The sequence below is a fragment of the Lactuca sativa genome, chromosome 3, assembly GCF_002870075.4.
Source record: "Lactuca sativa cultivar Salinas chromosome 3, Lsat_Salinas_v11, whole genome shotgun sequence".
NCBI lineage: Eukaryota > Viridiplantae > Streptophyta > Magnoliopsida > Asterales > Asteraceae > Lactuca > Lactuca sativa.
The window spans coordinates 250,165,703-250,182,556 of NC_056625.2; the positions used below are offsets into that span (position 1 = coordinate 250,165,703).

The following is a 16,854-nucleotide window of genomic DNA, read 5'->3' on the forward strand; positions in this document are numbered from 1 at the left end:
TACCCTTTTGTTGCATTTAATTTCATGGTATGTTAACTAATAATGATGGGTATTTTAGTAAAAGGGATATTTATTTTTAGAAATAGGCTATTATTTTGGGACAAACCAAAAATGAAACATAGACTATTAATATGGGATGAAGGGAGTAATAATTATCAACTTATCGTACCATTAATGAATTTTGCTTACATTGTGTACATAGTAACCTCACCACAAAACACTCCCCTATCCTACACTCAACTATATTGAAGAAAAAAGAAGATTACACATGAAGAACTTTTCTATAAACAACGAAGAAGCCCTATGACTGAGAGAGCTAGACAGCGAAAATAGATATGTAGTGTGTTGTATCTTGTTGTTATGACTGAACAACACACACACACAATCTAATTTATACATCGGGTAGAGATTCGGGGCATGGACCGAAGTAAACACCGATCATAAGCAATCGGGTAAAACCTGTTTGTCCTTCAACCTAGAAGTTTGTAATAAACGAGCCGAAACCCAAAAGTTCTGAACATATGACGCATTAAGTCCCTCTCAACAATTCTCATACAAAGGCACTCTCAATATATCTATAAACTAAACCTCCAAGAAATACAAACTTTTCAGACTTGATATGTATGTATTCTCAATGAGAAGTTTGTAAGTATAATAAAATATTTCAATAAGTAGATTTCTCTACCGATGCAGATTGATTGATAGTCCTCTGTAAATTGCTCTCCTTGGACATTGGTCTTTGTTTTTTTCTTTATAGTTAGCTTGGTCGTTCTAAAAATATATATTGACCTGGAGGGTGTAAAAAAGTGTCAACGAGGGTGTAATACAGTAATTTCCGTCATGTTTTTGCTAAATTGTGGGTCTTCTTTAGGCAAACCAGAGGAAGAGGCAATGGCATGATCCTTTTGTGAGTCGTGAGTTGGATCGGTTGAAGTTGGGAGGGTGTCGTGTTCACTTCCTAGCATCAAAATCACATTTGACAATGGCATGTTTTGCTCATATTGTTGGACTCAAGTTCAATCCTACGTCTGTCTTCTGAGATGAAACCAAAAATAGGTGATGGTAAGCCTTAGCATATAAACATACAAATAATACATTTTTAAAGGAAAAAAATGTGTTTATCTACAGTATTTGTAATAACTTACCTGCTATTCTATTCACCAATCTGGTATAAGACATATACACAACCACACACAAGATTGTAACCCCCAAAACAGAAAGACCAACAACTAAAGGAACAACAAGTTTCTGAAATTCTGATCGCCCTTTGACTTGATGCCCTGAAAACAAGTTTTCGTGAAAAATAAATAAATAAACTATTTACAAGATTTTTTTACGCGAGTCATGCAGTTAATAAAATTTACTAAATAATCAACCACAAAACGTGACTAAAGGGCTATCAGATATTTTGCTTGATTTAGAAATGAAACGTGTAGAATTTCCTATGTTTTCTTAACAAACTTATCTGCTCTTAATTTTATAGACATGATCATCTCTCATTAATTTCTTTTTATATATCATTCTTTCGCAAATTAATGCAAATTCTGTGAAAGGTACAATCGGTTCAGAACTGTTGCAAGTTAAATTGACAGATATTAAAAAGTACCTGCAGAAACACGGATGGAGATATTATGTCTGCCCTATGCTTTGAGATTATGAAGCTGAGAATGCCAGAACCAACAACCTTGGGTATCAAGGCAGCTTTCATCCACCAGTTGTTCCTCTTGCTAAGATGTATAAGCATATGCTACACACTCATGACATTTCTCTATGCATAAAGACTTGTTATTTGATTTTTGAAAGGTCACATATGTATCACCAACACTAATCATAGTAAGATTCACGAATGTATCTGTAGTATTCTCACAGATTTCAGATTTTCTCTTGCATCCAACCTTATGATCCCTTTGTAAAGCACACTGAAATCCAATCAAACAACTACTACACAATGGCTAATGATCATTTGGTTGGTTGCATATCCGAATGACCCACACACATGGTATTCGCTACAATAATCTCTAGGCGCTTCCCATTCCAAAACCCATTGTTTACTCGCTTTTCACCAACTAAAATACTGTAAATGGCCTGTGTAGTTTATTACCAACCTTGAGTAAGGATTGGTCACAATATAAGTTATGTTATAAGTTGTAATTACTTGTTGATCTCCTGTGGTTGTGTTTGATAGCAAACTCACAGCCTCGGGGAACATTTTGTTGTCATCAAAGCTGTTCTTTGGATTTCTGCTTTTCCAATGATATGTTGTATCTTTCATAATAACGAAGTATTGGTTGCCTCTTTCATCTTGCCGAAATAGGTAGCTTCCAGTTCCTGGATCATTGAGACTTTTCCATGATGTCACCGTTAAACTTTTGTCCAACTTCATTCCAGTATTTGTTGCTGTTTGTTTTTTCTAAAAAAACCACTTCAGACCACTTATTGTTGCGCGCCGCAACACACACGCAACACTTGACTCTTCATAGCTGTTTGTTCTTCAAAGCTGTTTGTTTTTTAGAAGACTTCTGACTTAAAAACCATTGCGCGTCTGTTGCATGGCGCAACACTAGGTCAATTGTTTCAAACCTCTTTACACCTTACTTTAACTTACTACAGCAGTATGCAGACGTTAAAAAACAAACATACTTTTTATTAAATGTTGCAGCCGTTTGGTCCACCTCTTCTGCTACAAAGAGTTGCAGAGATGGTCTGCAGACTTCAGGCATTTTCGCTTCAAAAAAACAAACAACACCTTGGTGTTTTAAAACTCTGCCATAATGTTTTTCCTGCTGCATCCTCGATAAACTTAACATTTCGGGTACCAAACAGCTTCAAGGTCCTTGAACCAGTTCCTTCTGAAAACACCATAATGTAAATAATTCGTCATTTTTCCATGAAAATTGAAGGTATTATTAGTAACTTGGCATCACGGGATTTATGAACAAATATTTGCACTTAATGCATGATGACTTTTTTAAAAGGCAATAAGCTTAAGTGAAGTCTCAAACTATGCTTTTTTATCTTTTTGGTCCTTCATTTGACTAAATACAAATATTCACCAAATTTATGAACAAATATTTTTTTTTATAAAATAAGTATATTTGTTTAATAAAAATAAAGATAAATCTCGAAATAACATCACATACAAATTAAAAATAGATAAATTGATGTTTTTATACTTCAATTTTTTAATTGAAAACGAAAATATTCAATGATGTATTGTAGTTTGAATATTTTATATAAAGTTTAAAAAAAAATTTATTTTTATATTAAATAAAATAAATTCGCATTATGATTAAAGTTAGTATGTTTTATTTTTTTCTTATTTATATAAATATTACATTTTCTATGTTTTAGTTTTATGAATTTTTATATGATTTATGTTAATTAACATGATATTTAATAGATTTTCTTAAATTTCAGAAACGGTATTGAGACGGAATTTCACAAATGATCATTAGACAAAGTTTCATAAAATGTCTAAAATAATTCTTATCTAAAATTCATACACCTTAACGTATCCATGTAATGAACATTCATCGCAAGGACCAGTAAAATGCAAGGTATTATCTAAGGGACCATTCATTATATATATATATATATATATATATATATATATATATATATATATATATATATATATATATATATATATATATAGAGAGAGAGAGAGAGAGAGAGAGAGAGAGAGAGAGACAGAGAGCGCTAGGTTCAAGTATTGTAACTAATTATTGTGCGGATATCGTATGTATGAGAATTACTAAGAGAATAAGTTGTTTAGCAATGCGAATACGTTCAACCTTACAAAAATATCGTCATTTCCATGCATCTTTGCTAATTATTATTTATTTTTGTTCTCACACATTGTTTTTCAGTCATTTTCATTCGAACAAAATACGACCCAATAAACATTCTGACAGAAATGAAAATAATAATAATAAGTGTATAATAACCTTATATACGATTTAATTAGTGAAATATATGTTAATGACAATATTTATGTAAGATTAAACGTATTATATTATCAAACAATATACCCATTTTTATAATTAAATAGTTCATTATAAAATAATGATGGATAGATTTTTTTATAATATACAAATCATTTTCATTTTTTAAATCTATTTAATAAGACATTTTATTAAAACTATGTTATAAAATATTATAAAGTATTAATAATATATTCTTTGTGACGTTTTATTCGTTTATTTTAAAGTCTTGTTCTAATTTTTTTTATTTTTTTAACAATTTTTAATGTTTTATTTAAAGTATTTTTTAATGTTTTATTATTGTTTCTTCATGTCTAACTAATTTATTTTAAAAAATGTATTCTTGTTTGTATAATTAATTTTCTGTAAAAGTGGATTTTTTTTTTAAATCTTTGACGTTTTGTTTGAATATATTGTTTAATGTTTCTTGTTGTTTTGTTTGAAGATATTGTTTACTATATATATTCGAACAAACGTTTAAAAATTAAAATAAATATCCGAAATCATAAAGATAAATATAATAATAGTTAGAATTAAATAACATATAACGACAAGCTAATATTTCTAATCAGATAAATATGTTGATTTTCTAAAACTTATTCTTGTTTGTACATTTGTATAACTAAAAAACAAGCAAAATGTAAAAACAAAACATTATTTATTTATCTTTGTTTGTATAGTTTATAAAATATTTTCTAACGGCGGATTTTTTTAAATGTTTGACGTTTTGTTGTTTGAATATATATATATATATATATATATATATATATATATATATATATATATATATATATATATATATATATATATATATATATATATATATATATATATTACATGTGCGTCATATGCATATCATTTGGAAAAAATTTGATCCGAATTGATATTAACTATTTTAGGATCATTAGGATCACTTTTTTTAAACCTTGTTTTAGATCGTATCTTATATAAAAATAAATAAATAAAAATATGTAAATTCATCATGTTTTAAGCTCTTACACATTGATATATATATATATATATATATATATATATATATATATATATATATATATATATATATATATATATATATATATATATAACATGTGTATCATATGCATAAGATGTGGAAAAGTGTTTTTTCGTAACTTTACTTATATAAAAAAAAATAACTAAAAATATATAAATTCATAATTTTTTAAGTCTATCCATACTGGTATTCGATATTTTTACATAAAACATAAAATATGCACTATTATGCACATCATTAGAAAAATATTTTTTTTTTAAATTTTTTTTCAACTAATCACCTTCTTTAGCAAGGTTTTAACTTATTAAAATGTTTTTGATCCGTACATTAATGTGCACATATACATATTTGCATATATGCATATTTTAATATGTGTATATATGCATATGGTGCACAATTTACTTAAATTTTTTTCAACTATTAATATAGAAAGATATTAAAAAAATATTGAATTTAAATATTTTTAGTTATTTTTTATGATACGAGATGAACTCTAAAATAATGTGTAAAAAATTATGCACATTTGAGTTTGTGCATATATGCATATTTTTTCAAAGTTTTATAGATAGTTATTTAAAACGTCTTAATTTGCTAAGACTTTACTGTAGAAGGTAATTCGTTGAAAAAGAAATTAAAAAATGTTTTTTTCAATAGAAATGTGCATATGGTGCATACTTTTCATACAAAAAATTATTTTATTTTTCAAATATTAATATGGAAAGAGGATGAAAAATAATGAATTAACAATTTTTTTGATATTGTTTAGGATAGACAAAACTGCACAAATGGTCCCTGTGGTTAGCTGAAAAATGTCACTTTGGTCCAAAAAGGTTTTGACTAGCACCAGAGGTCCAAACTTTTCATTTTGTTGCAAGTTTGGTCCAATTTTCTATAAACTTTTTCATAATGACTATTTTACCCTTGTTACTTTCTTTTTCTATTTATTTATTTATTTAAATGCTTATTCTGATTAAAAGAAAAATAAAAATCTCTCTCGCTCCCTCTCCTTCTCCCTCTCCCTCTCCCCCTCTCTCTCTCTCTCTCTCTCTCTCTCTCTCTCTCTCTCTCTCTCTCTCTCTCTCTCTCTCCTTACTTTACTGTGTTGTCACAAACACTCAAACCTAATTTGTGATTATACCAGAGATCTGGAGGATCATTGATGATCTCATTTTGATGCTCCTGGATCCCGATTATCTCTTTTAAAAGATTTTATCAGAAAACTTCACCGGAGTTCATTCAATCTCGCTGGAGATACCATTATTTTCTGATTTTTCTCTCTGATCTTTTTCAGTCTAAATAAAATGTCGATGTGTGAGTTCACACAGATACTTCTGTAATTGGTTGCCGGAGAGTTTCATTTGACAGAGACCTAGAAACGACTTCCCACCTCTTTGATTTCATCTTCAAGTGTTTAGCTCTCAATCACAACACTCTCCCGACGAAAGGAACTGCAGTCGAGGAACACAAAGCCATTAAGCTTCTAGCTGAAAAATCAAACAATATCCTAGTTCAAATCAAACCACCCTAAGCACCAATCGTTTGTATTTCTCAGTCGATCGAACCCAAGTTCAAGTACCCGATCCAATTATGTTCATCAACAGGTCCAGTCATGGCATCGTTCTCCACCATCATCAACGACTCAAATGGGCGTATTCGAAGAACCCCTAAATCAACAAATTGTAGCATATAAACATACTGATCTTACCCTTAGATGATTTTGACGAGACCTAGCAAGGTAGTAGTGGTTGTCGTTGGAACTTCCCCAGCAGCTGTGGGAGGCGGCGATGGCAGCCGATGGTGATTGAACTCACGACGACAAAATCGATCGGTGGCAGCTTTGCCTCTTCCTTCCTCTTCTTCGGTTATGAACAACGAGTGGAGAGAGTGAGAGGTGACACCGGTGATGGATGGGTTATGGTATTCGAAGGAGGAGGTAGATTAAGATGGTGGTGGCAGGCAGCGTTCCCAACTGCCCGTCGTGCGCTGTTTTGATGCTTGTCGATGAGAAAGCAGGTGAAAGGAGATGGGGACGACGGAGGGAGGAAGCAGTAACTTTGATCGATGGTGGGGTGTTTAGATTGTTAAGTATTAAGAGAGAGAGAGAGAGAGAGAGAGAGAGAGAGAGAGAGAGAAAGAAGAGAGAGAGAGAGAGAGAGAGAGAGAAGAGATCCTTTTTTATTTTTCTTTTAATAAAAAAAACATTTAAATAAATAAAAAATAGAAAAAGAAAGTACCAAGGGTAAAATAGTCATTATGAAAAAGTTTATAGAAAACTGGACCAAACTCGCAACAAAATGAAAAGTTTGGACCTCTAGTGCTAATCTAAACATTTTTGGACCAAAGTGGCAATTTTCAGCTAACCACAGGGACCGTTTGTGCAGTTTTGTCTTTAGGATATAAGATAAACTTTAAAATGATGGTTAAGACTTTACTATAGAAGGTAATTCGTTGAAAAAGAAATTAAAAAATATTTATTTTCAATAGAAATGCGCATATGGTGCATACTTTTCATACAAAAAATTATTTTATTTTTCAAATATTAATATGGAAAGAGAATGAAAAATAATGAATTAACATATTTTTAGATATTGTTTAGGATATAACATAAACTTTAAAATGATGGTTGAAAAAATTATTCTAACAATCCTAAAAAAGTTAGTGATATTATTAAAACTTTACTCTCTCTCTCTCTCTCTCTCTCTCTCTCTCTCTCTCTCTATATATATATATATATATATATATATATATATATATATATATATACCAAAAAATATTAGGAATCATAAGAACAACTTCTAATTAATTTTTAATTAAGAGTATATTTGTCATTTTTCAAATATATATTTATAAATATTAAAAATGACAGTTTTGTCTAACAATTACTAGAAAAAAATGACATGAATTAAAATTAATTGTGACATTTATAATCACTAACCAAAACTACAAAAATCGAAAAACTATTTTAGACCTACCATCGCTCATCGCCCTCCAACGCCTTACTACCAGAGAGTTGACGTTCCTCCCTTACTCTCTGGCCGCTTACCGGTCGCCGGAGAAGAAGCAACTTGAAAGCATCTTTGATGCGGGAGAGGGAGGAGTTTCATTTTGGCTTACTAGAGTTTTTTTTTTGTTAATGAGGTAGCAAATAAACGACTTGGATTCTGGAAAGATATAAAGGTAATATTATAGTATTTCTTTTTAATTTTGTTAGCATTACTATGAATCGTATAACATAGATAATGTTATACTATTTCTTTTTAAATTTGTGTATTAAAACTGCGATTTATTGTATTAAGCTATGAATTTTGTAAATTAAGTTGTGATATTTGGGTTTTAAATTGTAGTTGAATGCATTAAGCTGTGGATTTTATGTTTAAATTGTAAACTGACTATATTAAGCTGTGAACTGTATATATTAAACTGTTAATTTATTATATTATGCTGTGAATTTTGTGTATTGGAGTGTGAATTGAATATATTAAACTGTGAATTGACTGTATTAAATTGTATATTTTTTATGAATTTTTTGTTTATATCTTAAATATGATATAAATGAAGCATTTATATGTAGATAGATTTTCTATAATTTTGAGTAAAGTGTGTAAAGTTTAAATTGTGAATATTGTGTAAATTGAACTTTGAAAGAAACACTGTCCTCCATATCTAAAGGTGTATGTGAATGTATACTTTTTGTGTATTAAACAGTGAATTTGTTATATTAAGTTGTGAATTTCGTATACTAAACTGTGAAATGGATGTATTAAGTTTAACTAAACTGCAAATTTGGTCCTTGTGGTTAGCAAAAAACTGTAGATGGAATTTCTTAAAAAACATGTGCAAATTTTCTTAAAAGACAACCTTTGTGACATTTTTTTTACAAGATGGTGCTATTTGATGCTAATTACTCCCTAGACATGTGCAAATTTTCTTAAAAGGCAACCCATTATGGTGCTATTTGATTCTGAGTTTAGTTACTTACGCCCAAAATTTGTGATTTCATTATGTGTGTGTGTGAGTTTGATGCGAAGACAGCCCAGACAAAGAGTCGTCGTTATGATTATCAAGCTTACCGGGAGGGGGGGTTACTCAATGTTGTCGTGGTCTTTTTTTTTTGAAAATATTAAAATATATTTTAAAAAGTGTAAAAAGAAAATAGGAAGCGCATAATAGTCCTTTCAAGTTATTTTAATTTTATCAGGGACCAAAACCACAAAAAAAATTCAATTTTGGACTAATGGTGCAAGTCAGAAACTTTTTGGACTTAATCCATATTTTTTGACAAGCCATAGGGACCAAATTTGCAGTTTAGTCTTAATAGAATTTTGGCATATTGACATTTTGGTTTATAGAATGTATTTTTCTTATGCTTCTTATTAAGAAACATGTATATCTTCGAATATGATACAGACTTGAAACTTAAAAGTTATAACGTTGCCCTATAATCTATGTATTAACTTAAATCCTTAGATTTGCCCTTCATAGAAACATATAACTCATACTGATTCACTAAGGTCAAGAAGTTCGCTCTTTGGTTAATGAAAACAAATGTGTTTATGGCTAGTAATCGAATGAATTTAGATTCTTGAATTGAAGTTACTTTGCAACGATTGTATCAAATAAAAAAGCAAACTAATCAATTAACTTTCAAAGCAGGAAAATATTTCCTTCAAAAAAAACTCATTTGTTTGCATATTAGAACACAAATATAAAGGAACCCAACTGAAAAATGATGTTGATTGATGCATGGCATGAGATTGTGACCAAGTTGAAAAGATGTTGATGATAGAGTGTTCATAGATCCGGATGAAAAGATTCAGAACAATGCTTGTGATGACATTAAGTGTTTTGAAATAAAACAAATTGATGAAAAAAAAAAAAAAGCAAAATGAGGATATTAGAGAAGGAACTGTCTTCACGCTTTGGTTAATGGTTATATTAAATTCAAGAAAAGGACAAGAACAGAAGTCACATGGTGTGTCAACAAAGGCTGTAGTACATTGTGTGTAAAAGAAAAGACAAATCACGTGGGTCTGTAAAAAAAAGGGAAAAAGTAACGTACTTTGAAAGAAAAGACAAAGTTGTGAACATAAATGTGTTTTGAAAAGTGATAACATGGAACCCAAAACAAAGGTTAAAAAGATTGTAGATTTTCATAAAGTTAAGAAATGTTAAAGTCTAGATTACGGGGGAGTGTTGAAAGGGTAATCTAGTTTTTCGTTTAAATTCTGGTTATTGGGTAGTTATATATGAAAAGGTGCTATGGTTACATTGAAAAGTCACGATGGTTTAGTGATCGATATGTATGGTAGTAAACAGATGTAAAACGTGTTCTTCATGATATAATAAAAGATCTAGTTTAGAGTACAAGTACCTCTTCTTCCTCCTTCATATATAATGTGTGCACAAACTTTTCTCTTGTTGTTTTCTGGTTTGCTTCCAACAAATCATAGAAAACCAGATCAGAATCCATAACAATTATAAAACCCCCAAAAAGGTAAACAACGGAAGGATCTAAAGAACCAATTATCAAACAAAACACATTAAATGCATGGACTGTAATTTTACCTCAGGGTCAGGGGGTTCTTTGTCAAGATCAGACGCCATTAGTGTTCCACCCAGTCATTTTCTGAATCTCACGTTTTCTCCTGCATATTATCCACTTAATTAACAAATCCAATTCGAGAAACGTCACTAAAGGAAGGAAATTGTGTAAAAGACGGATAATAATGAGTCATTACCATTAACAACAGCAGCTATTGAAGGTTTTCGGGAAATGAGGATTAAGAAATAGACGAAAAAAAAAGTACAAAATAGAACAAAGAAAGAGAAGGGTGCGAGAAAATCAGAGTTTCGGTTCAAGGACTATGAGCCCTCAATTGCGAGGCGAGCTCTTAAGAATGATCGTGATCTACTGTTGAATGATGTTTCCTTTCTGCTCAATAGAAGTGGGATCTTTCTATGCAAAATGGAAAGCAAGGGATTGATGATCTTGTTGTGATTTTGCTTCGTGGGTATTGTGGGTATTTATGGTAGAAATGAAGTGAAGATCGCCATGTGAGGTCACTGATCCCTTTTGCTTTTTGGTACGGATACATCCACTGAAAATATTACATAATGGGTTGTATTGAATATTTTGTCTGTGACTTTAAGTAATGGACAGACATAGAGATTGATTGAATGAATTTCTTCTACCAACTTCATTAAATGCAAATTTATTGAACACAATTGAACCATTTACATATATATATATATTTAAATGTATTCTACCAACTTCATTAAATTCATTAAATGCAAATTTATTGAACGCAATTGAACCATATATATAAATGCACTTGACTGGCATCTTTTATTTATTTATTTGTTTATTATTTTTTTTGTTTTATAAATCTATAAATATAAATACACGATTCATTTATTTGTAGAGTTTTATTTTAATTTATATTTTCTAATTTAATTAAATAAAAATGAATGATATAGAAAATGGGTTGAATGGGTTAGGAAATATAGGATTTACATATATCGTGGGTTGAAAAAAAAAAAAAAAAAAAAAAGAGCTAATGTAGCAGGGAAGGACTCCCTAATAACAATTATGCCCTAATAACAATTATGCCCTTTTTACTTAAAAAGAAGATTCTAAATTTTGTTTAAAACAAAAGAAGATCATAATTATGTCAAACTCATTATATTTGAGAATTATAAATTTTATTTCAATATATTAAATTATAGATATTTTAAAAAAAATCTTCCTTAATAAATAAATGTTTTTTTTTTGCTACATGTCAATCTCTCATGAGTTTTGACACTTCTCATTTTATGATATTTTTGAAATAAATATTATCCACTTGTTAATTTTTTGTTTGTTTCAATTTTTAAAATTAAAATCATATACTTATATATGTAAAGTATTAAATATCATATATATGATATTAAATTAAAATAAATGTGTTTCTTCCTTTCTTATTTAAAGTTGCACATTAAAAAATATTTTCAGTTTACATTTTAATGTTTAATCTTTTTTTAAATCAACACGTGTATTACATGAGTCTAAACACCTAGTAACTATTATATCTTTTTTATTTATTTTTCTTTTTTTTTTCTCATCGAATACACCATCAATTTTCTTCTTTTAACATTACCCCTCATTTTAATACTTATTTTTTTTATTCGGTATTTTTTACACCACCGAATCTATTTTTTTAAAGAGATGATATAAAACACATTAATTTAATAAAACAATTAATTTAAAAAAAAAAAAAAAAGATGTTATAAGCACATTAATTAAACAAATCTATTACAAATCAACCACTTAATAAAAAAGAAATTTCAAAATAATAGATATCAAATCATAATAAAATGTTACCCAATAAAAATATTCAGATTAATATATATCAAATATTCTAATTACTACTTCTATTGTATATCATCACTTGAAAAAGTTGGTTATGTATTTAATCTGGAAGTGGCATGTTATCAAACTATATCATGTGTTCTTCCTTTTATTTATGGTCACAATTTATCTCAATAGGAACCGCTATAAATCTCGAACAGATACTCTATATCCTTTTAGCGTAATAAAAATTTTGTACACTCTTTAGTAATTCATCATATGATTCAAATTTGAAGTTGGATAAATAGAGCTATTGATTTTGTATCATAGAACTTGATAAATAATTTTTGTTGAGTCGATTTTAACACAATCAAACATCACATTAAGGAACAAGACACAAAAATTTAATAGACTCAGAATCAATAAGTAGTTAACATGTAGTTTTAACATAATTACAAATTTTGGAATTTTTTTTGAACCGGAACTAGTTACACCGAACGAAACCGCATTTTAAAAATATTAAATTGTCAATCATGCAAACTAATCACACAACCATGAATGTATCATCCCAAGTATATCAAATCTTTGACTAAAGAAATTTGTCTCAAGTACATCTACATTTTTTTACAGAACTTATAAAAGTTCACTATAAATATGAATTTATAACTTCTAATTTAATTGATAATTATTCCTAACTATGAATGTCCTAATTTTCTCAATTACATGTTCTAGGTGCTCTTTCTATAAGAAGCAACATGGCTTTCCATAATACTCAAGTGAACATTAAATTACTAATGTGTCATATGCATGTACATGAAGTTACTAAAAACTGTAAAAAAAAAAAACTTAAAATTGACATTTGTTGGTTTAATTGATCCGAGACAACAATTCTCAGTTAAAAGTATACTAAAGATATAATCGCAAATCGTAATTTGTTATTGAAGCATAACATAATAAAAAAACAATATATCACACATAATTTAATAGAATCAACATCAAACCTCAAATTTAGAGTTACCGTTTGAGAGTGGGATATGAAGAAGAAGTCGTTAAAGCATCAACACCAGAGGAAGCAGTACCAGCTAAAAAAGTGTTATCAACCGAAGAAACGTTGTCGAAGGAGGAAGAAGCATTTCCCGCTAAAGAAGCAGCATCATGGGATGTGGGTTACGCATGTTTGGAGTATGCAATCACGGGGTTTTCCTTTCTTAATGGGCAATTATCTGTACATAATCTTTTTTAGCCATATAAAAAAAATATTTTATACAGTTGTACAATACAATTATCTAAAACATTAATTATTGTGTATGGCTAAAAAGTGTTATACAAATCACCACCTGTTCATAATCAAATACCTAGAAATTAAATGGAAGGTATATTTGTCCATAAACCTTTTTTTCTATGGATGGATTAAAAAGTGAAGTGGATAAATCATCACACATCCTTTTTTGGACCACTATCCCAATTATACATATTTTTGCAAACTTCTAATAGATTTTTGTTGGAATCGGAAGTCGTTTGGATTTAGGTTATAGGAAAATGATTGAGTTTTTAAAGTATAGCTAGCACAGTCAGCATCAATACATTTTGTAAATTAAATTTTGATGATTATATTGATAAAAGTTAGATGTCATTTCATATGTTGGCAGGTAAATATACAATGTCGATGCAACAGTAAGTTTATAGGTTAACATGAGAGTTTAGAAAACTCAAGGGGATGAAATCGATATTTTATAAAGTTTAAAGGTGAGGATGTCAAATTGACATTTGACAGAGTTGAGGGGACAAGTAGATAAAAATAAGTAAGTACGATTTTTTTAAGTTAACGAAAGAATGTTCAAATAATAAAAAAGGTATAAGATGTTATTAAGAAAAAAAATCAGATTATACGAAAGTTTAGAAATTTGAGGGGTGAAAGTGACATATTACAAACTTAAACGTGGTAGGGACCAAAAAATAATAAAAAAATGACAGCTAATGAAATTGCCAAGTAAAAATTAGGCCTAAAAAAGACAGGCTGAAATTGCCAAGTAAAATTAGGATTAAAAAAGGGAAAAATAAGGGGGGGGGGGGGGGGGACCTACCAAGCAACGTCGCTACCGAAATTGCTTATTAATATAAATATAATTTTGATATTGCTCGGATCTTTTTGCTTTTAAATAGGTCAGAATGGAGGGCACCACAAACTGCGATAGGTGACATGTCACCTGGTGGTGCGGTGAACACAACACCCTCTAGTTGAGGGACCTACAGTTAGGCCACCACACAAGATTAGCCCACCACACCTTTTTTGTTGTCGTTGTGTGTCTGATCGTTTTAAAATGACTATTTTTGTAATTTTTTAAATGAACCACAACAAATACCATATTCTATATCACACAATTCACACCACCACAATACATTCAATTCTATACAAAAACTTAAACTTTTGTGTTTCAGAAATAAATCCAAACAACACTCCCTCCAATCTCACCCCAAGATCTGATTGAAACAAATCACATACAAATGTTCGTCCTTTGGATTCGTCAAGTTACCGACTTTATGATGTCGCCCTGACCCCAACCCCAACACTTTCATTATCAACAAATTCCACAACAATATTAAATCATGCAACCCATTAGCCCAACTATATTCCAAAAAAAATCCCATATCTCCGAATACATTCCGGGAAGCTAACCCACATTTCACATTGTAAAGCGATTTCACATCGTTATAGATCGTGGCGAATACCGTACAAAAGACCAATGCAATACCAAGTTTCACGAAATGAACAATACGTCATGTGAAGCATATATCATTGTTGTGAATTGTTTTTCCAAAAGTTCAGAAAACATCAAATCAAGTTTTTTATTAAAGAATGTCTGATACTCCTAATTTGACTTCAATTGTTAAGACTAATAATGATAATTCTTGTGATAATTATTTTTGGTATGCACCAATTGATAATGATGATGAAACCAAAGGTCTTTTTAATAAGACATCTTGGAAAGTAAAAGGAAAATACATTTTGGAACCTTTGAATGATGTGATGATTTCACCTAAGGTTGTTGAGATAAACGAAACTCAAAATGTGAAATGTGTTTCAAATGGTGATGATGGATTGAAAAAACTAAAATAAATGATCAACCAAATCATTTTGTCAATAAAAAGAAAGAAAGAAAAAAAATGCAAGGATTGCTAGATATAAAAAGAATTTAAAGGAAAGACAAAAAAAATTTGGAGACAAAAAGAGTCATTGTCAAATTCTATTAATAATCAGAAAGATGTTTGTTCTATGTCTCATGTGAAAAATCAAAAGTCTGTTAATTCATCGAGGTCTTTTAATCGAAAATATTATTCACATTCTCATTTGACTCAAATTATTTTCTGAAAAAAAAATGAGAAATCAAACAAAAATGTTAATAAATCAAAGTCTTTTAAAGAAAACTAAAACAACACAAGTTTTTGTTCGAAAGAAATTTGTTTCAAATCAAGATGTTATTTTAAAGGAAATTGAAATAAAACAAAGAAAGAGGAAAAGGAAAAGGAATTTTTGAAAAACATGATTCCAAAAGCAAAAGAATTTATTTAACAAAAAATTCCATTAATTGAAATAAATTTGTGTGATAAAAAGATTTCGGTTTTTAAAAAGGAAAAAATTGTGAATAATGTTTTGATTACGAAATCATTTAGGAATCCAAAATCTCACATGGGCCCATGTTGGTTTGGGTTCCTAAATTGGTAGGATTTCACATGTGGTGGGTGACGATCAGTATGATTCAGAATGATATATCGATAACGGTTGTTCTCGTCACATGATTCGTAGGAAATCATAATTAAGAGAATTTCAGAGTCTGAAGGATGCAGGAAGACTGAAGTTTGGAAACAATACGACTGGAAAAATCAAAGGATATGACATGATAACCAATGGCAAATTCATAATTCTGAATGTAGCATATGTTGAAGGCTTACAACATAATTTGATAAGTGTTTCCCAAGTTGTTAGAGGTACTGGCTTAAAAGTTAAAATTGATGAGGAAGGATCTGAAATTTTTCATAAGGAGTCAGATAAAGTTGTTTTGAAATCAAAGAGGAAATGTGAGATGTATCCTCTCAACATGTAGCCCATTGAAGGAAAACCTTATATTTGCTTACTTATGAAAGCATCTTTGGAGGATAGTTGGTTATAGTATAGAGGTCTTTTGCATCTTTTTTTTAAAAATGCATCAACAAGCTTATTCTTGTAGATCTTGTGCGAATACTTCCGTTACTCAAATTTGAGAAAGATCATTTGTGTGCTACCTACAAAATGGGAAAGCGAAGTAGAAAGATTCATTCTTCAATAATGAATAACCAGATAATCGAACCACTTGAATTATTGTATATTGATATTTGTGGTCCATCTTCAATTGAAAGCATCAAAGGTAATAAGTATATACTTGTTATTTTTTGATGATTTTTCACGATTCACTTGGTGTTCTTTCGTAAACAAAAGTCAGAAACTATGCAAAAGTTGATAGATTTTGTGAAGCAAATTGAGTTGCAGTTGCGAA

At 29.6% G+C, this 16,854-nt stretch overlaps 1 long non-coding RNA gene across 2 annotated transcripts; it reads right to left on the reverse strand.

Moving 5' to 3' along the window:
• Positions 1–149: 149 nt before the first annotated feature.
• Positions 150–11,139, reverse strand: LOC111907804 (uncharacterized). Of its 2 annotated transcripts, none has more exons than XR_008231104.1 (6): positions 10,734–11,139; positions 10,561–10,640; positions 7,968–10,428; positions 1,607–2,849; positions 1,146–1,280; positions 150–1,035 (listed from the first exon to the last, which is right to left on the reverse strand). It is a non-coding gene; the product is annotated as an uncharacterized LOC111907804 (long non-coding RNA). The 2 variants fall into 2 exon arrangements; XR_002855667.3 differs by having other exon boundaries at positions 10,367–10,428; positions 10,734–11,119.
• Between the last annotated feature and the right edge of the window lie 5,715 nt (positions 11,140–16,854).